Here is a 25,261-nt window from a genome sequence, read left to right as displayed (position 1 = left end):
TCAGTATTTGTTTTTGTAGTATTAATCTTTTAATAAATTCCATGCCTTCAGACATTCAGAAAAGGTAGAACAGAAATTATGAGCCAGCTACTAGCTAAAAATGAAGGTTTATTGTATTTTTGCACTTATGAAATATGCAGTTTTTTAAAAATTAAAAGAAAAAGCAAATTATAGTAATCAGGGAATTGCCATTTATATGTTAATACATACTCTAAGTATATATCTAATGGCTATATATGTATAAAATGAAAATGGATATGTAGGTAGATAATAAAATTTATAAAATCACAAAGATATGCTTCTCCTATAAACTGCATATTTCTATTGCCAACGTTATTTTCAATACATTTTCTTAAATGGATGTGCTGGGGAAAAAGATGCACATCAATAGTGCAAAATTTAAGTACTTAAATGGTCAGTGTTAAATTGTTCTGAGTTGTACAGGAAAGAAGAAATTAATGTCAATTTTGTAATAGAAATTTAAGAACTAAAAATATTGTATATTGCAGAAAAAGAAAAAAAAACAAAGAGGACTAAAGGCTTAAAACAAGACATATCTTACAAAAATTTCTTCCTGTATATTTAAAAATCAACGAAACCAATGCATCAAGAAGTTCTGGATACAGGAAAGTAGGTTTAGTAAAGAAAATAATGGTGCACTAGGCATTAGGGCAAAAATTTAAGTTACAAGCTATAGCACATAGAGATACATATCTCAATCATCTAGGAAACGTTTTTCAAAAACTTAGTTTCATCACCAGTTTCCACCCCATTCCACCATATGCACAAAATTACTGTGATGTATGCTGAGGATGACCTTGAGTTTTTCTTCGCCACCTTACCTGTCTCTAATATAGCAGTCATTGTCAGGACCCGAATAGCGGAAAAAGCCTACTACCTTCCAGAATACTGGCATTTGGACAGATAAGTAATAGATCACAAGGGATGCAGATATCTGAAAATATAACTATTATACATTGTGTCCAAGATTTTCCAAATTAGAGAAGCATGGAGGAGGCATTCTTCATCCTCAACAAAAATGTTTTCAGAGAAAACATTTTATCACTTCAGTATAGTCTGCTATAGATTTTGAGAATTTTCCACACTGATACACAATGCAAGAAAGCAGAATAATATCATACACTGATACTCTCCTATAAGATGACAAGAAATAATAAGCAAGTAACAAAAATCTTACATAATGAGAGTTCATTGTATCCCAAATACATGCCCAGGACTTACTGTATGTTCATGTTATAATCACTTTTCCAACATGTTCCACTCTTCGTTTTTACCCTGCTCTGTATTCTCTGAGGCTCCTCTGTCCTTGCACTTCAGTCTGAATCCTACCAAGGAGAAAAAGCAGTATATACCGATTCATAGGAAAGAGAAGAGATGTCAGGGTACTGATGGATTAGGTGAGTCCGACATTTGGAGGGCACAACCGTATGAATGAGTTATCCATGTGTACCTCATTCTAGTTCTGGCAAGCACTACCTCAGCACTCCCATTCCAACCCCAGGCTGCTGAAGCTCCCAATGTACACTCTTGAAAATACTTCATTATTTTTTTTTAAATTACCCAATTTAGAGTGTCCTCTGATGTCAAAAATCTGTTCCCATTATCTCATTTAATCCCTCCTATAAGTCAGTGATATTGGCACCACTCCTGCCCACTGAGTTATGTTTTCCTTGGAGAGTACAGCGTTCCTGAGAGTGACTACTTCTTTTGTCCAGGTATGATATATGCCACCTACCAGAAATAAAAATATTATTACACTTTGCACTTTACTAAATGTCAACCTAGGGTGATCTCTGCATATGTGAACTTTGTTCATCCTTAAAACATGCATTTGAGATGAGTTATATTATGCTAATTTTAGAAGGAAGAAACTGGCTCCAAAAGGTTCAGTGACTTCTTTACAGTGAAGCATCAAGTATGTGGGGACTCAAAGTCTCTCTCTGTGTCTCTCTTTCTTTCCTTGTTTCTCTCTCTCTCTCTCCTCAGTTCAGAATCAATGCCATAATTCCTTTCTGCTATGCAATGAAAGTTTTATTATTAAAAAAATGTTTTTAACATTAGATAAATGTAACTTACTTATCTTTTATTTTCCATTTTTCATTCACAAAGAGAAAAATAAATTTCATATAAGTTTATGTGAGGTTTTCTCAGCAGAAGCTTCTGCTTTTAATATGGAACAATCCCCTAGAGTGTGACAAATAATTGTGAATCATTTTACCACAGCTAGTTGCCAATTGTTAAAAATTTTTGCTTTGTTTATTTTTATTTTAAGTAAACAGAAATATATTAGTTAAACAAATGGTGACACTGCAAAAAATTCATCCAGTTCAAAAGGCAAACATTCCTGGTTTGGTTTAGATCTGAGGAAACCCCCAAATCCTCTGTGTCCACAATTTGTTAGGATTCTGGGAATACTACAGCTACTTGCTTTATGATGGGGTTTGGTAAGAAGCAAGTCAAGGGACGAGGACGTGACCCGGAAGGGCACGTCTGTCTTTCTGACTCCTCGAATGTCTTTTTGCTTCCTGGCTACCATGAGGTAAGCAACTTCTCTCTGCCCTGGCTTGTCCACCTTGCTGTTTCTGCCTTTGAGCCAACCAATGATGGACTGAAACCTCTAAAAATTAAGAGCCAACTAATTATCGCCTCCATTAAACTGTGTATGTCACTATTATGTCTCAGCCACAAGGAAAGTAATTAAAGCACATAGACGCCCCTGTCACTTTCCAATTGCAACTCCCTTAAGTAATAGATAATAATTGTGAAGTAATACCAATTATTTACTTGTTTCTAAAATATATTTTATTTCCTATGCATTTTTCCCTATATTCCTTTTGCATGTTTTTGAATGTTTTATAAATGGAAGCTGATATATATTCATGTCATTGAACAAAAACAAGAATGTATTTTGTTCAGAATTTTGTTTCATAAATATGCTAAAATTCATTGATTCATAACATTGATTCAAAATATTTTGAATCAAATTGTTATCAAATGTTACTAAAACAACACTGATTTAAAATATTGAAGGATATTTGCGTGGCTTCCAGTTTTCACCTATTTCAAACCAAAGTATTATGAAGATTCTTGTATGTGCCATCTTAGGAAACACAGGCACATATTTCTATTGGGTACCTAGTTAACAGTGGAATTGTTAATCAATTACATATATGTAAACATTGCCATGGAAATTTCCAAAAAGCTATAAATGTATGCTGTATGCAAGTTCTAGTTGTTCCAAATCATCACCAATGTTTGCAATCTTTTGTTAATTTTAGAGATTCTGGTGGGTGTATTCCATGGTGATTTAATTTGAATGTCCCTGACTACAAATAATATTAGACATATTTTCTCTGTGATCTGAAGATATTCAGGATACATTATACACAATATATCCAGTAAGTTCAGCTTTTACTTTGGAAAAAAATGTCTCAAAATTTATATAAATTTATCAGTTTTCACTCATTGATTAAGTGCTTCATTTTTAAGACTATTATATTTCAATGTTATGAGGACTTTGTTCTGTATCTTCTAAAGATCATTCACACATATGCCTTCTTTTAACTTTAATTTTCACATATATTGTGAAATGAAAAGCCTAATATCTAGAGAGAATAAAAATCTTTATTATATTGCCAGGATAAAAAATGAAGTCAAAATGTATACATTATTTATTCATTTGTCAACTTATGTGTCACATTTTTATTTGTGAGAATTTAATCCACTACACTTTTTGACTCGTATTGTCCACCAGACATTATATTTCTGCTGCACATATCTTATGTTAATGTACATTTATCCACATATTTACCACTTTCTATCCTGGCTTTTCAAGACTTTAGTTTGTGTTTCTATGTCCTCTTTTTAAAAATTCTATTTCACATACTTGAGGTTTGCTATATATTATAGGGTCCATGAAGAGATTAACATGATTATTATGGTGAAACAGGTTAACCTAAGCTATCATCTCATAGTTATGTTTTTGTGACAAAATCAATTCACACTTATTTAGTCAACAAAATATTCTTAATGTAATGTATTTCTTCTCCTGCAATGCAATCCAAAAATAGATGAATAAAAGTTAGAGAAGTATCAGTGCTATTACAAGTGTCTCCTCTGTAGATAGTTGGACAAAGATGTCCTGCAACTTGCTGGAAAGTAAGGAATGCCATCTAGAAACAGAAGACAGTCTAAACAACCATGCTTCTCTGGTTTCCTAAGTTTATTACACTGCATCAAAATCCTTTCCTGTTCAATAATGTTTTACCACAACTATCTATTTTTCATCAGACATAGCATAAAAGCAGATTTGCTGGTTTGAGGGTCTTTATTTTTAAAGACTGTACGCCAGTAACACTTTGGTTAATCAAATTTAGTTATACACTTATTATGTTATAAATTTGTCAGCTAAGAACCCTGCAATGGATGGAGAAATTGTATTACTTTTTCTCTCCTGTAATCCCCAGATTATCCATTCTTTCATTCACAAATTGGAGGTTCCCACAATACCTGGTCATTTGCTTGAATGACTCACAAAACTGAAGGAAACATGTTACACTTATGCTTAGCATACATTTACTATGAAAACATACACCTCAGGAATAGCTAGTTGGAAAAGATACATAAGGCTGTGGAGTTTCTGTGTCCCTCTGGAATCATCACCTTCCCAGCACCTCTGCATTTTCAGTGACCTAGAAACTTTCTAAATGCTCACCTTGTGGGATTTTAGAAAGATTTCATGACATGGGCATGTTTTACTAAGTCATTGGCCACTAGTGACTCATGCATCCTCTAAGCGGTCTTCCTTTCCCTAAAGTGAGGTCACAGAACCTAGTGTTCCAATCCTCTAACCACACAGTTGGTTTGTCTGACTACCAAATTCCATCTTGAGGTTTTCCAGGAGACTCCAGCCACCAGTCATCTGGCTGGCAGATGATATGATCCTGAAATGGTTTGCATGAGTGTCTCTTAGGGCTTCATGTGTTGAAATTTAAATGAAATTTTTAAATATTAAGAGGGGAGAAATTCAATCTATGATGCTTAGACGTGGTGCCTTTAGATGGTAAATATGAGTAGAAAAATTCACCAGAGAGGAGCCTTTGTGATTGAAGTCTAGTGACTTTGTAAGAAGAGTAAAGAAAACCAGACATATACTTGTCATATGATGGCTTACGCTATCATGGGACTCTGTTCACACAAAGGGCCATCCCCAGATGTGCTTCCTTGATATTACATCTACAGAATCATGTCAAAATAAACTTATTTTGAAAAAAACAAATTAACCTCCTTGGATATGTTATCATAATGAAATGTAAGCTGACAATATACCAAAACATATGCATTAGGGTAGTCTAAGAGTTTTAGTTGTTATATGCCAGGAAACGAGGTGGAAAACCAAAACACATCCGGGAATCCCTCAGTGTACTTACCCTCTCATCAGATACCAAAATCCAAGGATGCTCAGTTTCCCCCTCTATAAAATCACCTAGTGTTTTCATACAATCTATATTCTATCTGCTTCTCTAGATTCCTTACAATTCACAATGCATTGCTATGTAAATAGATGCCCTACACATTGAATAATGCCAACAAAAAATAGTTCATACATTATCAGTACAGATATGGCCATCATTAGCTAAGAAAAACAATGCCAGATCTGTGGTTGGCAAAATCTGTGGATATTGAATCCATGAATATGAAGGGACAACTTTATTTCTTATGATGTTAAAATAAACCAAAATCTCATCAATGTTTTTACCTTTGATTTCTCCCAGATCAGCCTGCATAATCTCTTATGGCCTAATTTCCAGTTTACTAAATCTGTCTTCCAGTGATCAATCTACTGATACCTACATACTTTTAAAATCTACAATATTTCTATTTTTATTTTTTCCAGAAGTTTTATTCAATAAACTCTATAATTTCATTAATATTATTTTATAAGTCCATTTCTTGATTATGCTATTTGTACTGTAGCTATGCAAATCATTAACAGTAAGGGAAAGCTAATGAGGAATACACAGGAATTCTCTGTACTACTCTTCCAACTTTTTTGTAAGACTAAAAATAATTCAAAATAATTTATTTAGATCAACAAATGAAATACGTAGCAATTTGGCATATGTGATTAATATCCTTTTAAAAAGCATAAAAATGTACTAACTAGAAGAAGACAGCAGGTGCCTATTAAAAGTGTGAAATTCTTATTAAAAATTCAGTTCCACATGCAGAAACCATACCCAGAACATTATGAGGGGACACAGACCAATTATGACTTTCAAACAATTTCAGTAATAAAAAACAAATATTAAAGTCATATTTTTTGCCTTTTCCTAAGAAATGTGAAGTTTAAAAGCAATAACTTCTGTATTGGCTTTTTTTTTTTTTTGTCATTTTCCTCTACTTTCTCTTTTTATTAATAGTACTAAGTATTGTTAAATAAAAAAATGTCACAAATAACATTTTCTTTATAAAGGTATAAATATTATACCTGTTGCAAATGTGCCAAATGAAAGGTAATTAAATTTCCCACTAAATCATTGCAAAGCCGATGTGCAGGCCCCCTTTCTGTAATAGACCCCCAACCAGCCTTTATCTCGTTTCATTTCCTGCACTGATATTTCTTTAGATTGCTGGCTCTGTCATATCCAGAACAAGTAGTTGGGTACTTCAAAGTCCAGTCCCAAGCTAGTTGAAATACTCCTTACCTGTTTTGTGAATGGTGAATCCCAGGGGCTGGGGATTTGGCTCAGCGGCATAAGCGCCTGCCTTGCAAGTGCGTGACCATGAGTTCGATCCCTGGTACCGGTGAAAAAAAGTACTGGATAGTGAATCTAAAAGACAGGTACCAGAATGTCTTCTTCCATCTCCTTACTTTGATTGCCACGTGCTAATTGTGGATTCCTTTCCTTTCCATGGCTCACGATGGTTCAACCATGGCTCACGATGGTTCAAGTGCTCTAGAGAATGAGAGAAACTAAGTGGAAATCTCAGTTAGAAACCTGAGTAAGTAGTGCTTACTCACACATAGAGTATGCAATGTCGCACATACACACACCACTGCACATATCACACACGCACACACACACTTGCTAGACATCACACACACACACACACACACACACACACACACACACACAGAGTCAAACCCAGCAAGGGGCACAAAATGACAAGCTTCCCTCTGACGCCTCTATTTCTAAAAGACAGCTGTAGTCTGCTGCTTCCAGAGGATTCTGGGTGTTTGTTCCCTCACAAGGAGTATTCACCTGCTCCTACAGACACTCAGCCATCTCCCATTTTATGGCCAGCTCTGTGGGCCATCTTAAAAGGATCCAGTTCATTTCTCTTAATCAGTAGCAATGACTTTCAGAACAGTCTGATGGCACCAACTGATGAAGTAGTCAAGAGGGAGAAGCTAATCATGAGGAATGCGCCGTGTGCCTGGTGTGTGCTATTTATAGAAACTTAACGGGTAGGAATACATTAACATTATTAAGCTACATCTACCCTGTGATTCTCAGTTCTTGTTGGTGGCAAATTCTCAACTGCTTCTATATGATTCTGTAATAATTCGTGCTATATTAATTTTAGTTAAAATCATGTCTATTTCTTACCTTCCTCCCTGCTCTAAAATGCAAACACATAAACTTAAATAAAACGTGATTTTTTTCTGTTATGAGAAACCCAGTGTATACATAAAGAGCAAAGTAAAAGAAACATAATAAATAGAGAGGTGCAGGGTGAAAGGGCAGAGAGAGAGAAAAGGGGGAAAGGATTTTAAAAAGGAGCTAACATGTTTCTTGCCTTTTACTTCCTCTGCATAAGGACTGTGAACATTAACTGCAAATACGTACAAATAAATACAATGATCTGAAATAAAAAATATTTTTTTTTTAGATTCTAATCTAGATTTCCACAGAAAGGTGTGGAAGGGAAAAGCAACTCAATATAACCTAGAGGACAGAGTCAGGAAAAAGGAATATTAAAAGAATTCTATTAATTTTAAAATACAATTAATTTGCAAAAGACTGTCATAGTAACAAACCAATTTAGCAGCAATGTTAGATGTGAAAAGTAGACACATATATAGTGCTGATTTCCCACAATTGACGTCATTATTGTGATTGTGTACTGCAATCTTGTACTGATAAAAATTAAAATAAAAATAAAACAAAATCCCTCAAAACATTCATTTCATTAAAAGTGGACTTGTTAAAAAATGAATCAAATTGATAAAAATCAGAAAAGAAGAATTATCTAGGGGGAAAATACAGGTACACACATACAATAAATAGAATTGTAAAAACATTAAAACCACATAGAGATGAATTGTAATGACGACAATCAGAGTCAGCTCCTCATTTCTAGTCATGAGAGCAACCCTCATCATCAGTAACAGCGCATTAATTTTGCCTTTCAGTTATCATTTCTCAAAGCAAAGGGCCTATACCACAAAAATTTCCAATTCTGTCAAATATCCAGTGTTCAATTTCCAATCATTGTCTAATTATTTACTTAGAACAATTCACTTGCCTGAATCATGCTATGCATTATGACAAGCTATGGCCCCAGATTCTTTTTTAATCTGTACTTTCCTCTTTGCCCTTTTCATGCTCTTATTTCATTTTCAATCTATTTATTAAGGAAATTGACTTGATATCTTATATAATATATCACAGGATTTTTCTAACAACATCTCTGCGGTGTCATGTTGGAACTCATTTCTGTATCAGTGCTTGTACCTACAATTCTCTTAATGGGTTAGATTTTGGACTCTTTTTTTTTTGCAAAACAGTTTTACTTGTGGTATTTCATGTTTTCATTAGGAGATGCTAGAGGTATTTGTGCTAAGTTCCCTTGCTCATTTGTGGCTAGTTAATAGGCAAAGTAATAATTTATTCTGCCATCTTCTGTACATTGTCTGAGTCACTTCTATGAGAACTTTTCCTTATAATAAATTTGGTGCTGTGAACATATAGCTCATAAAAGGATGAAATGAATATTGATTATTTCCCTTTATTATTTTTTTCACATAACGTTACCTTCTTGACCAGTGGTATTTTACTTTTGAAACAGCATTATGAATTCAAGGATTTAAACAATATCTGGTAAGTTTCAGTCTGCTGTTGTCATATTCATTATTCCATGTTTGGCCAGAGAAAGCCTATTCATCATGATTTCTGAAAGCTGTTGACAACTTTCTTGCCAGTTGAATCTATACTCATAAGTGAAATAAACCAGATTCTCATGTAAACATTGTATTGTCTCTCTAGTATAAGAAGCTGGAAGAATAAAATGTACAACTGATGTTGCTATAATACTAATTTCTCTTAGCTCATTGAAAATTCTGTGATAATATTGTTTGGACAATTAAGTGCCTATATCTTATATTCTGAGAAATAATTTAATTATAAAAATATGCAATATATTAACCATTATTACTCTCCTAGTAACTTGTTTTGAAATTTTGTTTTTCTCTTTAAAATAAAAATTACCAAAAAATAAAAAAGATGCTCTGAACATATCTTCAATAGTTCATGCCTTACAACTGAAGTCATCTATGGTTGGTCAATGTTTCACAGTCAAAATTTACGAAATTTGTATGTCCATGAAATGTAAAAGAAGCTCATAGTGACATTTCAATTATGAATCACAACTAAATTACACAGTTTCATTCTTAATTACATAGCTGCTTATCTACTCACTTCCATATGCAGATTTAGGAAATGTATGTAGGAATGCTTGTGTATTTGTCTATATGTATTTAAATGATTCAAACTGATTATTTCCACTTCAAATTTGAAGTGGAAACAATTTTACTTAACCTAAGTGATTGAAAAATTTAATATTTTCAAAAAATTTTTATAATCCCTTATATCATCTTTCCAGGTGCTTTAAAAAGGTTGATTTCTTTGCTCATAACAAGCTTCATAAGAATTTTACTTGAGTTTTCTTGATCATTGGGTTTTTCTTTACCTGTTCTTAAGCCACTTGTATATTGAAAGTACCAAGTCAGAGAAAATCAGACAACTTTCCAGCTTTATCTGATAAGATTCAGCCAAACCTTTGATCAGCTTTTCAAGTGGATTAGCAACCACTGTGCTTTTTGTATCAATCTCTGGTTCCATCAACAATTGAGAAAATTCTTATTTTATGCAATGATACCATTTACCACAGACAGATAAAAGGCTGTATCCATACATGTCACTTACGGTTTTGAACTAGTTGCAAAATGCTTCTTAAGTATTTTTCTATTAAGTATATTCATCTTAAGCTTTGCCTGTCTTTTCTGAAAACATAATAAGAAGCCACTGGGGTGGGGGAGTGACATAGAATTATATTATTAAACACATGCAGATACTCTACTGCTGATTCTTGTTTCATTTTTTCAAATATCTTTATAATCATAGATCTTCAACTTTCATCAGCCACAATCAAGCTACATAGCTAATACTGTAAGCTCTGAGCAGCCCTCTTTAAAAAAGTTTCTTGTAGCCATAGGAAACCACAATTTTTTCCCATTACATTAAGCTGGGATTTGAAAAGCAAAAGAAAATGTATGTGGGCTCTTTTGTACTATGCATCTAAACTTGGCTTTTACATTGAAGGTATTAAAAAGTCAATCACAAAACATAGATCAAGGTTTTAGTACACAAAGAGATTTCTGCAGATTCTCCTCTATTAGGTAAATAGACATACTTAATGTGAAGGTTCAGAATCTCTTTATATTTTCATACAGTCCTGCTGCAGGGATCAGAGGGGTTCTAGGTCAAGATTTTGAATCACAAATAGAAAAAGCAGGCTGGTGGTGAGCAGGGGAGAAATAGCCAGAGAACATGTTGCTGTGAGTTCACAGCCCTTTTCCATAGCCTTTTCTTTTGCTTAATGTTTCCATGCTTTCCTAGGAAGTGTCAGCCCTGTAATCACAAGAAGTCATGGATTATCAGAAAAAGATCCCCATTCAGGTGTCTCCAACATTGTTACCCTTCTCTTACCTACTTTAATCCATTATCTTGCTCAGAATGGCTAGGAACGTAAATGAATAAAAAGAGATAGCATATAATTGCTAATGTTTCAGAGAAAGTGCTAGATACATGGACATTAGCTACTTTGAAAGCAATGAAATGACCTCTCCATTTCACCCTATACCTACTACCTACTTCCAATAATCTCTAGCAGAGACATTTCATGTTGTATATAAAATGCAGTATTTTCTGCAAATTTACTAATTTTTATGCAAGAAAAATTCTGAACAGACATATTAACCATTGTTCTACACATAAAACATCATGAGAGAATAAAATGTGAAATCCCAAAGAGTCATGTTAGGCCAAAAGACCAAACTCTGTTAATGTTTTATACCATTTAAATCAATACTTCTATATAGACCAATTCAAAGCAACTTAATACTCATTAGTAAATGAACATGTATTATTATCATTACCTCTAAAATAACTTTAAAATATAATATTAGATATAACTAACTAAGAATAAAAATTCAGTGCTAAAATAATATGAATTTCAAACCTGTTTGCCACCTTAGAATGGGTAGGTGAACAATCTGTTAACTCAGAAATATCTGTGATTTCTTAATTTATGAATCTTTGCCTGGATTTTATAAATGACTCCCCACAGATGCATTATGGAAAATGAGGGAAGCTCGTACTTGAAATTTAATACTTGTAAACATCGCACTATCCAGAAGGTCACCATCTGCAATTAAACATCATTTTAAAAGCCCAGAGGAAATAAAATGCTAAGTGTGACATTCTTTGGATTGTGTCTCTATTTTATTAAATTGCAGGAAATATTCTCATTTTCCATTCATTTTATATCATTCTCCCTCTTTTTAAAGCTTCAAGACTAGTATGCTAGTGATACTGGTTATTTTTGTACAAAATTTTTCTTCCTTAGTTTTTGTATTTGGAAAGGTTTTATTTGCCTCCCTCTGTCCTATGTACACAATGAATACTGAGGATAGAAAACAATGGGTGAAAAATAGATTTTTAATTAATACTGGAGATATTATCATTATATGATGAAATATGAAATTACAACCTACTTCAACCATACAAAGCAAATATATAAATATAATACTAAATTAATTTTTTATTTAATTTTAAATGAGAAAAGAATAAAAGTGATACAGATTTTAAGAACAAAATAATTACAGGATATAGGCATAAAAAACTGATCAAACAGTGAATGCATAAACCATTTTTAATGAGCTAATAATGTTAGGAATAAATTTATTTTATTGTGGGGATTGATCATTTTAAAGGATTTCATTAAAAAGCATATATCAACTACCTGTTCTGAATTATTGATGGATTATTGAATCTGCTTGTTCTCACAAGGAAACAGTCATAAAATGTACAAATCTTTGATGCCAGTGTTTGAAGGCATGAAAGAGCAAAAATTATAGCACTGTCATCCATGAGAGAAAGGAAATACAGAAGAAATATCCATCATAATTTTGCTAGTTCTTCTAGAGAAACATTTAAAGAATATCAGCATAGAGAAATTCATCATCAAAAGAGAAAAGAAGCTATTCTAGTGGAAAAAGTAGAGATCTGAGTCAGGAGTCAATAAGGTGTCTGAAATTTCTGGAAGAAGAGAAGATATAAAAGAAACATTCCTAGAATGGAGTGTCGTAATTTCATGGGAGTCTCCTGGCATTGTTGCACAAATATCTAACTATATACATCTAAAGTAGTATTTTGTGAGGCATACAAAAGGTCTATTAAGTCTCTTCAATAAACTATGCAAAGATTCCAATAGACATACAGGTACAGCCATAACCTTTGAAATTATGATCAGATTGTTATAGTCTGTGTTTGGATGGTCCCATAAAGCCTCATGCAATCATGGATGCTGTTGAATCTAGTGTTTGGTTTATTGTATAACGCTTGGATTGACAATGTAAGTGCTGCACCCACCCAGGGGTAGAGCCAGCACAGAGTGTAAGGGTGGGAAGAAGGTGTGTCTTTCCTCTTTTTTGATCTGTTGGCACAAGCCGTAGAAACAGCTGTCCTTCCATGCCATCCTGCCTTGGAGCTAGCTAAGTATGGACTGAAACCTCCAAGAACTATAAGAAATAAACCTTCCTTTGCTTCACTTTGAGTGTCAGGTATTTTATCTTAACAAGAGAAAAATAACTAAGACACAGGTATAGTAGAGAGATCTGACTGCCTGGAGCATTCATATAAAACCCTGAAAAATCTGCACTTAAAGTTCAGAGCCAGACTGGCCTAAGAACAAGAATAAAGAATATCCTAGATTTATTCTAGTAAGGCCTAATACCAGATTTGATGAGATCAAACCAAGCCATCATAAAATAACTGTCTCTCATAATTAAATTAAGTATTCTTTAAATGAAACAAAGTCAGATGCTCTGCAATATAGCAATATCAATGTCAATCGTATAATTAATACTTATTACACATATAAAGAACTATACACTGTGACCAATAAATGCGTAGATGAAAAAAAGTAAAAAGAAGGCAGCTTTGAGATTACAATTACCAGACCAGGCCAAGCAAGTTACTTAAAGTATGTCAAAGATATGAGATAGAAATGGATGAAACAAATGAACTGAAGTATAAAAACCCAAATTTTTTGAAAAGTTAAATAAAATTGATAAACCAATATGTGTGAACAGCTAGTAATTAAAACCAGAAATTATCAACATATAAGATGAAAGAAAAAATATAATTACTACAGGTATTATGACTAATGAATTTTATATTAAGTAGTTTTAATAAATAAAACCACTCTCAGGTTTTATCTATGACATGTGAAGAACTTAGAAGTTGTTACTCTTGTCCTCATGATTGTAGAAAGCTAATAAAACTACGTATTAGTGAATTTTCTTTTTTATTTTAAAGAGACAAAACATCAATATATAATCACATAGATTTTCAAAATATGAAACCCCTAGGGAACTGAAATCACCAGGGTGCACTATTAGCCTAATATTGGGAGTGACAAGGAGAAGAACCATAGCCCACGTTAGTCCTCTTACTACTTGTGAAAGCTGGTAGAGTAATGCTGGCAGCACTAATAAACTGCTGGAGATGGAAAGTAAGGTAACATGGAGGCACAACTCCTAGGAGCCATTTTTAGGAGCCCCACATGTTAGTGAGTCTTACTTTCAGGAACCACACCAGTTACGCCTAGTGAAAAAGTTAAGAAATATATATATATATATTTTTTTTTTACCAGAAGATGGAGGAGGAAGAAAGTAATCATTTAAAATATGCCAAGAGCATGCTTCATAGTGAAGGTTAGGCACTGCAATGAAAATCTGATATGGAGGAGAATAAATGACCCTTCCCCTAGCTAACTCTACCTACCTTATTTCATCTAAGATAGAGACAAATCTGAAAAGCTAAGCTAAACAAGCAAGCAAATTAAAAGTCTTAATCATAGTTTTATAGAATGTTTCTTTTGTCCCCATAAACTAACACTAAACTATTTACCAGCTTACACATTTGAATGAATTTTTCCTGAAATAACTCCAACAGACATTGGTCTAACAGAATATGTACAGCATTTATATACATAAAATTAAAAATTCTATGGAAATATGATCAATGAAAGTCTGTGTTGTGGTCTGAATATTTGTATTCTTCCAAAATTAATGTGTTGAAAGTTAATCTCTACAGCGATGTTATTAATAGGGAGTACCTTTGTGAGGTGAACAGATGACTCTGCTCTCATAAATTACATTGATGATCTTATGACAGAGGCTTGATGGAAGGCCCTTTTTTCCTTTTACTAGATGAGGATGAGGAAGAATGTGCCATCTATGGGGAAAAAAACCTTCACCAAATACCAAATATGCTGATGTGGGGATTCCCAGGGTCCAGAACCACAAATAACAAATTTTCAACATTTACCGGTTAACTGTGCAAGGTACTATGCTTCATCAGCCCAAACCAACTAAAACAATTTACAGAATGGAGAATTTTTTCATGTTGATATGTTAGAACACTCTTTTATTATTTTAAAGAGAAAAATAAAAACCATGATACAAAATTTCAAAACAAGATAATATAAGGTTAACAAAGGTTAATATGTTGTCTAGTTATCTTCAAAATAGTTGCTGAGATTATAGGATATAATTATAAAAAAATGATCAAACAATATAAGAACAAACCATTCTTTTCAATTAACTAATATAAATTAATTGTATAGTTATATTAACTCTTCTATGTGTATCTACATATATAATATATAAATATATTTTATATTTTACAATTTGTACATAAATGTATCTTTTCTTTTCCTTTCCTTCTATCTCCTTTTACCCACTCCAACTGTCCTTTCCTCTTGAGTAGTTATTTCTCCTTTCACAATATCTGTTGCACATTTTAGATCTTAGTTATTCTTTCAGTTTCTTACACTAGGGAGCAATAAGATGCATATACAAGCAAGTCTGATTCATTTGATTTCTGAGCATGGTCTCATGCATTTACCCATAAAAACTTTTGAGTTTATCTGTCTTTATTTTTTTTGTCAGTTGAGTAGTAATGCACTGTATAAAAATATCACAACTTTTTTTTTTCCATTTCTTGGCTGATGAGCATTTGTGTGGTTTACAAGAGTAAGCTATTATAAATTGTGCTGCTATAAACATGTGTGTACATGTATTACTGTGGTGTAATTTTTTTAATTCTTCTGAGAAAATACTCATAAGGGAAATAGCTGGGTCAAATGGGACACTAGCCCTAGTTTTCTGTAGAGTTTCCACACTGCTTTCCACAGTCTACACTACCTTCAACAGTTTACACTACCATCAACAGTGGAAAAGGGTTTCTTTTTTCCCACAACCCTGCCTGCCTTTGTTATTAGTTGATTTCTTGATGATAGTCATTCTTTCTGGGGTGATATGGAATCTCAGGGTTGTTTTAATTTGCGTTTCTCAGATGACCAATGACGTTGAACATTTTTCCCTATATCTGCTGGTCATTTGTATTTCTTCATTAGATAAGTGTGTATTCATCTTAGATCCCCATTTCTTTATTGAGTCTTTGAATTTTGTGGGTTTGATTTTTAAAATTCTTTGTATGTTCTAGAGATAAATCCTTTGTCTCAGGGACAGTTGGCTAAACTTTTTCCATTCTTTGGGTTGTTTTTTCACTCTGTTGGTGATCTCTTTTGATGTGCAAAAGCTTTTTAATAAGATGAGATTCCAGCTTTTCACCAGCGACGACAACACTTACAGTCTGGAGCTCTTCCAGGAGGACCCAGGGAACTGGAGTCTGACTGTGAGCTTGGGAAGGGGAAATTGTGATGCACAGGAGCTACACACCATCACAGGAAGTCTAGACGTAGAGCAAGTGTACCTGAGTGACTCAGGTGTGGCCTGACCCCTGGAGCCTCTCCATTTCTTCCCACCTGTCATCCTCAAGAGTGTCAGCTTCATCCTCAGGCTGTTGTATCTCCTCATCACAGCCTGGCAAGTCCTGAAGAAGAAGAAGAATGAGGGAACTTTTCCCAGGAGCAGCTCTGCACATGTCATCTGAATAAGAGACACGTGGTTGATTTTCCTATGGGAAGATTTAAGAGACAGAAATGAAGCTATTGGAGTCGGGAAGAACATGGTGGATAAAGAGCAAGAGACTCGGAGGCTCTCTGAGAAATCGCACTTGTAATCCAGGAATGGTGCTGGGCAGGAAGTCCTAGGCAAGGGGGGATATTCTTTTCCAACCCAGGAATGAACTAAATTAAGAGAAACCAACTGGAAACGCAATCTCGGTGATACAGCAGGAACAGATAAGGTGTCAGCATGGAAACCGGACCCCATGCCACTGGAAACTGCGATTTGAATTTTCTGCAGCCACTGTTGCGTCCCAGTCGGCACAGCAGGGAGAGAGGTGTGAAAGCTTGGAGAGTGGGAAGAGTGGAATGGAGTTGGGAGCGGGACTGGCCGGGTGCCCTGCATCTACTTGTGGTGAGTGAGTGGATCGGGACCCTTCCATAGAGAAGGAGACTTCAGTGGAGGACATACTCAGACCAGGCAGACTTCCCGGAACGAGATGCTGCAGTGACTTCAGTCACATATCCATCTCTCAAGCAGGATTGGTGGGGAGGGCCTGGCCTGCAAGATGCTGCTGGCTGAGACCTAGTAGGTTAGCCCAACCCAGGTCCCAGTGCCTGGAGGTGCACCCTAGCAGTGAAGCTTTTGGTAGGTTGACCTTGAGGGGCGGCCCGGCATAGACTGCCCAGGTCTGTGTCTCCCTAGTGCACTGCAGTGGGGGGGGGGGACACCGAGCTGGTGCAATTGAAAGAGACTGTGGCCAACAGGGAAGGAAGCTGGGCCTCCTATATACGCCTATATATAAGGAACAAAGAATATAGGAAGAGGGAGCAACAAGAAAGGGTCCTTGGCCCCCAATCCTGAGAAACATGCAAGGGCAGACATGGCACCAATAGACATAAAGCGCTATCTCTAGAGCCTCATAGACGAGTTCAGGAATGAAGTTATTAATGACCTGAAGCAAGACATAAGCAGAATAGTTAGAGAAATGCTAAGCACCGCCCTAGAAAAAACAGATGGTGGAATGGAAGAACAGAAAAAAAAAGAGGAAGAATTGTTTGATGGAGAAAATAGAGAAAACATAGAATACGTGAAGCAGGTTCAAAGAGATTAACAGGAAAGTAAAAACTATTGAAAACTGGCATAAAAGCTTGAAAGAAACTAAGGATAGATTATCTGAACTGGAGGGCAGACTTGTAATATGGGAGCATGAAATGAAAAACTTCTTAACAATAACAAAAAACAAACAGCAACAATACAAAAGCTAGAAGATAATAAGAGGATCTATAACTTAAGAATTAAGAACATAAGAGAAGAAGTAGGGACACAAACAAATGGACTGCAAAAGCTATTCACAGAAATAATCCAAGAGAAATTTCCCTAATTTAGCAAATGGTAAAGATACTCAGATATATGAGGCATACAGAACTCCAGCCACCTACAACCCAAACAGAGCTACACCCAGGCATATAATAATCAAAATTCCAGAAATCCAATAAAAGAACAGAATATTAAAAGCTGTCAGAGACAAGAAACAGATCACTTACAAGGGAACACTCATCAGAATTACAGCAGACTTCTCGGCACAAACCAACAAATCACGAAGAGTGTGGGGGAAGTAATTCAAGCTTTGAAAGATAAAAACCTCCAGCCAAGATTGATATATCCTGCACAACTGTGCCTAGAAATTGATGGAAAAACAAGGTGCTTCCAGGATAAAGAGGAACTAGGAGAATTTGCAGCCACTAATTCAACTCTCCAGAGAATACTGCAGGATATTCTAAAAAAGGAAAATACCAAGATTTCAGAAATAGTGGCAGAGAGGCCACAATAAATGGAGCAGAAAACGAAATGGAGAAGACAAACTGAAAACAAACGACAGAAAAAGAGCTTAACAGAAATGAGGCAGAAAAGATTGGAAGGTAGGAACAGCTATTTTGGAGAAAACAAGACATCATAATAGCTAGTGCTGACTTAGTATCATCTTGTTTTGAAGTCCCATCAAACTTGTATTCTTCTGTCTCCATCGGTCTTAAAAGGTTGTATCTTATTGAATTTTATTATATATAATATAAGCAAAAACTTTTATAGACAAAGAGTTTATATAGAAACCATTGTTCATTTTCTGTTAATTGGCTCTAAATACCCTGTAAAAATGTCATTCTCTTGAATGGTTTTATAGTGTCTTGATATGTCTGGTGCTACAGTATATGAAGTTATACTCAAAGATTTTAAGGAAAGAGACACTATGGTAACTATTTTTATGTCAGGATATCTTGTGATGAAACACTATTTTGCTTAAATGGTTATGATTTAACCTGTGCTGTCCTGTTGTTATGCCCTCTTTTATCTCAATCCCCCTTTTTTAATTATTTATTTTTTTTCTTTTTCTTTTTTAATTAAGGGAAAAATAAATAAAAATAGCAGGATACATTATAGTAACCTACTTTGATTTCCTATTAACTTGATTTGAAATCTTCTATTGCCCTCACCATCTTGTTTTGACTGATTTTCCTCTATTCTGCTTTGCTTGATAGTACCAAGTTGGAAAGTATAGGCAACAACTGTGAAGACAATAAGATTCATTATGACGCCCATTTCGGTTGACTATTATTTTCTTTTAAAATCCTGTAATGTCTCCAGTGCTTTGGTTTTATTCTTTACTGTTTAGTTCAATTTTATTATAAGTGTCAATTCTTCTTAAAATAGCAAGAGGTAGTGTCGTAACCATTGTTGATCACCTTATATTTTGTATTTACATTATCTATTATGTCCATTCTTTTGATTTGACTGACTCTGTTCTGATATGTCGCATTTGGTTTTACTCTCTTCAAAAAAAGTAATAAGAACTGTGGGAGTAATAAAACCCAAAATGTGTAATTGTCATTGAACAAAAGAAAAGAAAAGAAAGTGCTCTAAAGATTATAACTGCATATATGTTTAAGTGTATAAGATAGATAACCATATTACTGAGTGTTTTTTGGATCATTGAACAAAACTGTTTGCACTCTCACTGTTTGAAAGTCCACTTTATATGCTTCAATTTTGTAACCTGAACAACTATTTCTAAGATGAGAATATGTAATCTATTAACTAGTGATTTCTTACTGTTTATTTATTAAATTTTGTATTATTTGTACCCTTTTTCTGTTTTTTTTCCTTTTTCTCCTTAAATAAAAAAAAGATGAGATCCCAGTTTTTGATTCTTTGAAGTAGTCCCATGTAATTTGAGTTTATTTCATGAACTCTTTGCCTATCCCAATGGAAGACTCAGTTTTGAGATATCATGTTTTTCTACTTGATCCTTAAATGCATGCCTACCCCATTAAAATCTTGGCAATTTATTCTATAAATGTCAAGAAACTGATTTTTAGTTAATATGCAGAATCAAATAGACTCAGAACAGACAACGCAATACTGAAAACAACAAATTTTGAAGATTGATACTAAATGGATTTCAATACCTTCCACAAAGGTCCAATAAACCAGCAAATTCAGTACTGACTAAGAATACATACAGAGTACTGGAGCAGTACAAACAGACTAGAAATAGTCCCATTCAGATAATGCAATCTTTTCTTTAACAAAGGAGCAAAGCCAACTCAGTGGAGCAAGAACAGTCACTTTAATAAACAGTGCTGAAACATCTGGACAGTCACATGCATGGAAGAAAAATCTAGACAAACACCTAACATGCCATACACAAAACTAACTAAAAATCGGTCTTAGATCTAAAGAAAAGGGGTAAAACTATAAAACTGTCAGGAAAAAAAGAATAGAAGAAAATATAAGTCACCTTCGAATTTGGAAATGAGATGTTAGACCCTGAAACTATTATCCATGAAAGAAAAACTTTGTATGTCAGGATTCATTTGAAGGAAAAATGGCTTGCTTTGTGGCACAAATTCTTTTCTTGCCTGTTTCTCATTCTTTGGTGGCATTTCATTTATTGTCGCACTGGAAATTCAACCTTGGGCTTCACACAAACTGGGCAAGTACTTAACAGATGAGCTACGTCCACAGCCAATCCTTTCTTTCATTTTTGAGACAGGCTCTTGCTAAATTGGCCTATCTGGTCTCTAGCTTGATGTATTACCCATTAAGTCTTCTGAAACATCTGGAATCACAGATTTGTGCCACTGTACCCAGGTTGAAAGAAATTTTTGAGACAATTAAAAGGCAAAGCACAGAGGATATTTAACAACATATAACTTGTTTCATAATGACAATGGACTTGTATTCCAAATGGTAAATAGAATTCTTAAATCTCAACAATCAGAAAATAAGATTTTTAAATGGACAAAATACATGAATAGATACTTCTCCCATCAAAATATACAAAAAGTTTATTCAAATGTGTTACTCATCACATGGTCAGGGAATTGTAAAATAAGTGACAGTGAAATACTCCAACACATGTATTAGAGTGGATAAACTCCAAATACTGACAGTAGCAAATGTTAATGAAGCTGCAGAGCAAGAGAACCCCTAACTCATTAATGGTGCATACACAAAATGATGCTACCACTATGGAGACAGTCCAGCGACTCTTACAAATCTAAACAGTCTCATCATTTGTTCCAGCAACCCTATGCCTATGCTTTCCACATTTCAAAGCCCATATCCATAAAAAACCTACACATAAAAATGGCAAAAAATGACAATATTCTTTAGCACCTTAAAGACTAAAAATACTGCTCCATCCATGACACAGAATAGTAGTATTCAACAATAAAAATAAATGAGCTGTCAGACCATGAAAATATGTGAAGAAACATTGAATTACATGGTGTTAAGTGAAATAAAGCAGTTGAATATGATATGAATTGTATGTTTGCAATAGTATATCATTTGGAACAGAAAAAATATGGAGACATCAAAATCAGGAGTCATTGCTGGAAACTTAGAAGAAGGTCAGGATTATAAAATGAATAGGATGCTTTCAGGGCAATAAAATTTTCATGCGTGATATTGTAATGGTACATATAACACATTTTATGTTTGGCAAAATCTATAAAATTTTACAGAACAAAAAAAAGTTCTTAATGTTTGGAACTCTAGAAAAGAACTTAGGATGTTCAAGAATCTCAAGAATACACACACTGTAATGACTGAAAAGTCTAACTGTACTAGAAGAATATGCACTAGACTTATCAAAAGAGATTAGCAGAAAATGTCCCAACATAAGTAACTGTGGAAGTTGTGGAGTCTGTCTGCTAATGGTCAAAAGATACATCCATAAGCACTATACTTTAGTTGACAAATTTCCTAGGAGATTGGAAAGTTAGCAATTCTGATTATGCTATAAATATACTCTAGAATAAAATAATTAAGTATATAAACAGATAAGCAGAAGACAGGAACCACATTTTTCACTGATGGAGTGGGAGTTCAAAAAATAAGCACACAAACTCATATTTAAGATTGAGGCAATTGTCTTTGGATATATTTATAGATATCTTTATGCATCAAGTATAAATAGACCTAACTTTTTTATCCTATCAGTTAACTGAATCTAAAAAAAATTTACAACATACAGAAGCTAACACTTAAAGCACCTAGAGCTTGGGCTGTAAATTTATTCTGTGACTAAAAAGAACAGTGCTCCTTAAAGTAATGGTTAATTCTAGGAGGAAGGTAGAAAATATAGGAGATAAATGTAAAACATTATTCTCCTGTCTTTCTTGTTATCCTCCATTATCTCTTTGTGCTTTTTAAAAATAGTTATTTTAAAGTTTGTTACAATTTCCAGCATCCAGACTTCCTCAGACATAAAGTCTGATGATTTTTTTTCTTATTGTTCCTCTGGATGGGTCATTCATTCATGTTTCTTTAAGTTAAAAAACAACCTTTTGAATTTTATATTACAACCCCAGTGTTATGGATTAAAAAGAGGTAGTCAACTTAATGCCAGCTGAATTAAATCACCATGGCGCTGAGTGTAGATGCTCCATGTGAGGAAAGTTGCCAGCATAAGTAGAGATGAGGAGAAGGAGAGGAGAGGCATTGAGGCATTGTGGGTTCTCCTACATGTTGCTGTTTGAGCCTTTGGGTCTCTTGGAGAAGCTCTGTCCTCACATCGAGCATTGCTTCCTGGCTCGGGAGGGAAAAATATGTACCGCTTAATCTCCAGCATGAACTCATCACACTGGCTTCATGGCATGTACTCGACTGTGCTTATCATTGGAGGAGCTCAGGGCCTCTGTGTCGCTGAGGATGGCTGTGGTGCTTTTCACGACAGCCCTGATCTTTGTTTTGAGTGTGACTTCTCGGTTCCAACAGAGAGTCCTCAACCTACCAGCACAGCTCCCTCACTGGCATAGACTTTCTAGTTTCCACCACTGACCTTTGGGACTTCTCAGCACAGATCTGTAAAAGAGACTGGTATGAGTCCTTCTTGTGAGCTCTGGACCTCCAGTTCGACTTGTGGGAGGCACTGACATGAGCTCTAGATCTTCATCTGGACTCATGTAGGGACACTGTTGTGGATTCAGGCCATTGGCTAAATATTTTATGTCTTTAGTATTGTGGTTAGATTTCCTACATTTTCTTGTGTTAACTCTGGGTGACTATCATAAAATAATATTATGAACTCTCCATGTCCTGACTTTAATCGTTCTCCTCACAACCCCTGACTACAACACCTGGAAAGCAGAGGTTCCATCTCTACTCCCATTTGACCGGAGGTTAACATTTTTGAGATGTTGAGCATTGGCCTGAGGTGGATGCTTGCCATCTTCTCAGGGCCTTTCTGAGCTATATATCATTTCCTGGACATGAATGGAATTATGAATGCTTTCATACATGTAGTTCCTTTTGAATATCCTGATTTCTAAATATCCGATTGCCAAAGCAGAGGAGGGGGGATTCCGTTCTTTTAAAATCCTCTATAAAAAGATTTGGGCAGTGAAGGCTAAGATAGTGGCTCTGCCTAAACCTGAGTGACCAAAAGTAACAATCAGCCATCAGAACACAGAAACTCCATATTTAGAGGACAAAGTCCCTACTGTCCACCTTAGCTACTGCAAACCACACCAGGAAAGGCACAACTGCCTGCCAAAGAAATGGTCATGGGTAGCCAATACTACACTAAAGACTAAAATCAACAACATTAATGGTAAGCTGTCAGCACTACCTTTCTAGAAGCTGCAAGGTGTGATATGGATTCAGAACAGTTACTATAGATCCCTTCTGCCTGGACAATCCATTTCTAGGTAAGAATGAAGATTCCTGTGCTTCTTACCATACCAGCTTCCCTCATGACATCTCAGATAATATTTGGTTAATAATAGATTTTTGGAAGAAATAACAGACATTAAATAAATAGTACACGCCAATTCATAGGTTATACAGGATGATTAAGAAAAGAGCTTTTTAATAAGGGACAGTTAGAACCTAAGATAGCTGCCTCTTTTCCCAGCTGATGACTTTTTCTGTATTTTGAGCTGGTGTTCTCATCATGTTTCATTGCCCACTCACTGTCTGATAATAGTTTAAGTCAGAAATTAAGAACATGCACCTTGGCTGGGTGTAATGCACTTCTCTTTTTACTGAAAGCCATAAGAGAAAGCACATCAGAGACCAATAGGTCGAGGGGCCCATGTTACAGAGGGAGGCAAGCATGAAGAGAACCACTTTCGTCATGCCCTTGAGCAGCTAAGATAATCCATCATCCCAGTGCTTTGTCAGGCTCTCACTCCCCGTCGCCCTCAGATGGTGAACGTGAGTCAGGATGATAAATCTTGAAGACTAAATATCATATCCTCAATGAACAGCAAATGTATTCCCCTGCACAGATGGGGAGATAATGGGTATTCACCTTTACTACAAAGAGGAATGTATTACTATCTGTTCACTTCAGTACAAGGGGCAACCTAGAGTCTACTGCTGTGTTAAAGAAACATAGCTAACCAACACATCTCTATGTCCAGAAAGAAAGTGTTACTTGGCTGGCTCAGATTTGTTTTTGTGCCCTGGCTTAAAAACATGATCTTCCTGATCCCATTTGGTATAATTACAAATGGAGAAATGCGAACCAAACTCAAAAAAAAAAAAAAAAGTTATTTTTGAATTGCAAATCATCGCCTAATACAGTGATTTTTCACAAATTTTAAAGAAACAATAGAGTGTAAGTAAAAAAGAAGAAAATAAACAGATATCAAATACATAAGAATATTTCTAAAACTTCCCTGAAAGTATTTCAGATAACTATTTACTGAATTACAATTTTTAAATCTTAAATTTCTTTTTTATTAAGTTCATTGATATATATATATATATATATATATATATATATATATATATATATCAGGTCTTTTTTCCCTTTCTCCTCCCTCCCTTCCATCTTTCTTCCTGTTCTTATTTACAAAACCTTTGTTTTCATTTTTTCTTCTTTTTTTGTCATTTTTTCCCTTCAAGAGAAATGATGGAGGGAATGAATCACAATTTAAAATTGCTGTTATTGAGAATTGTGATTGAAACATTTGAAAATCACTTTCCAAAAGGACCAAATTTTAAGATTGCATTCAGTTTGACAGTTTACCAGGCAAATGTGAAAATATGTCACTTTTAATTAGCTAACAATACAAATGATTTTAACAATCATGCACATGTATACAGTTGCACATGTGGAATCTGAAAGGGTTTTGTAAGATATTTAGCATTATAGTGCATATAAAAGCCTCATTTATCTGAGAA

The 25,261-nt window shown here is 34.7% G+C and overlaps 1 long non-coding RNA gene across 1 annotated transcript in view; it reads right to left on the bottom strand.

The window, feature by feature from the left end:
• The window catches only part of LOC134478431 (uncharacterized), a 51,388-nt gene extending 43,964 nt beyond the window's left edge, over positions 1 to 7,424 (bottom strand). Inside the window, exons 1-3 of the long non-coding RNA XR_010051049.1 lie at positions 7,287 to 7,424; positions 6,729 to 6,980; positions 1,243 to 1,346 (exon numbers count right to left, since the gene is read on the bottom strand). This is a non-coding gene — a long non-coding RNA (uncharacterized LOC134478431). The remainder of the gene's footprint in view (positions 1 to 1,242; positions 1,347 to 6,728; positions 6,981 to 7,286) is intronic.
• Positions 7,425 to 25,261: the final 17,837 nt, after the last annotated feature.

Source organism: Cavia porcellus, unplaced genomic scaffold (assembly GCF_034190915.1).
Source record: "Cavia porcellus strain 051 isolate PalLab524CR breed Dunkin Hartley unplaced genomic scaffold, mCavPor4.1 scaffold_13, whole genome shotgun sequence".
Lineage (NCBI taxonomy): Eukaryota > Metazoa > Chordata > Mammalia > Rodentia > Caviidae > Cavia > Cavia porcellus.
Note: the sequence above shows the minus strand (reverse complement) of the source record. Positions and strands in the feature narration are given on the sequence as shown.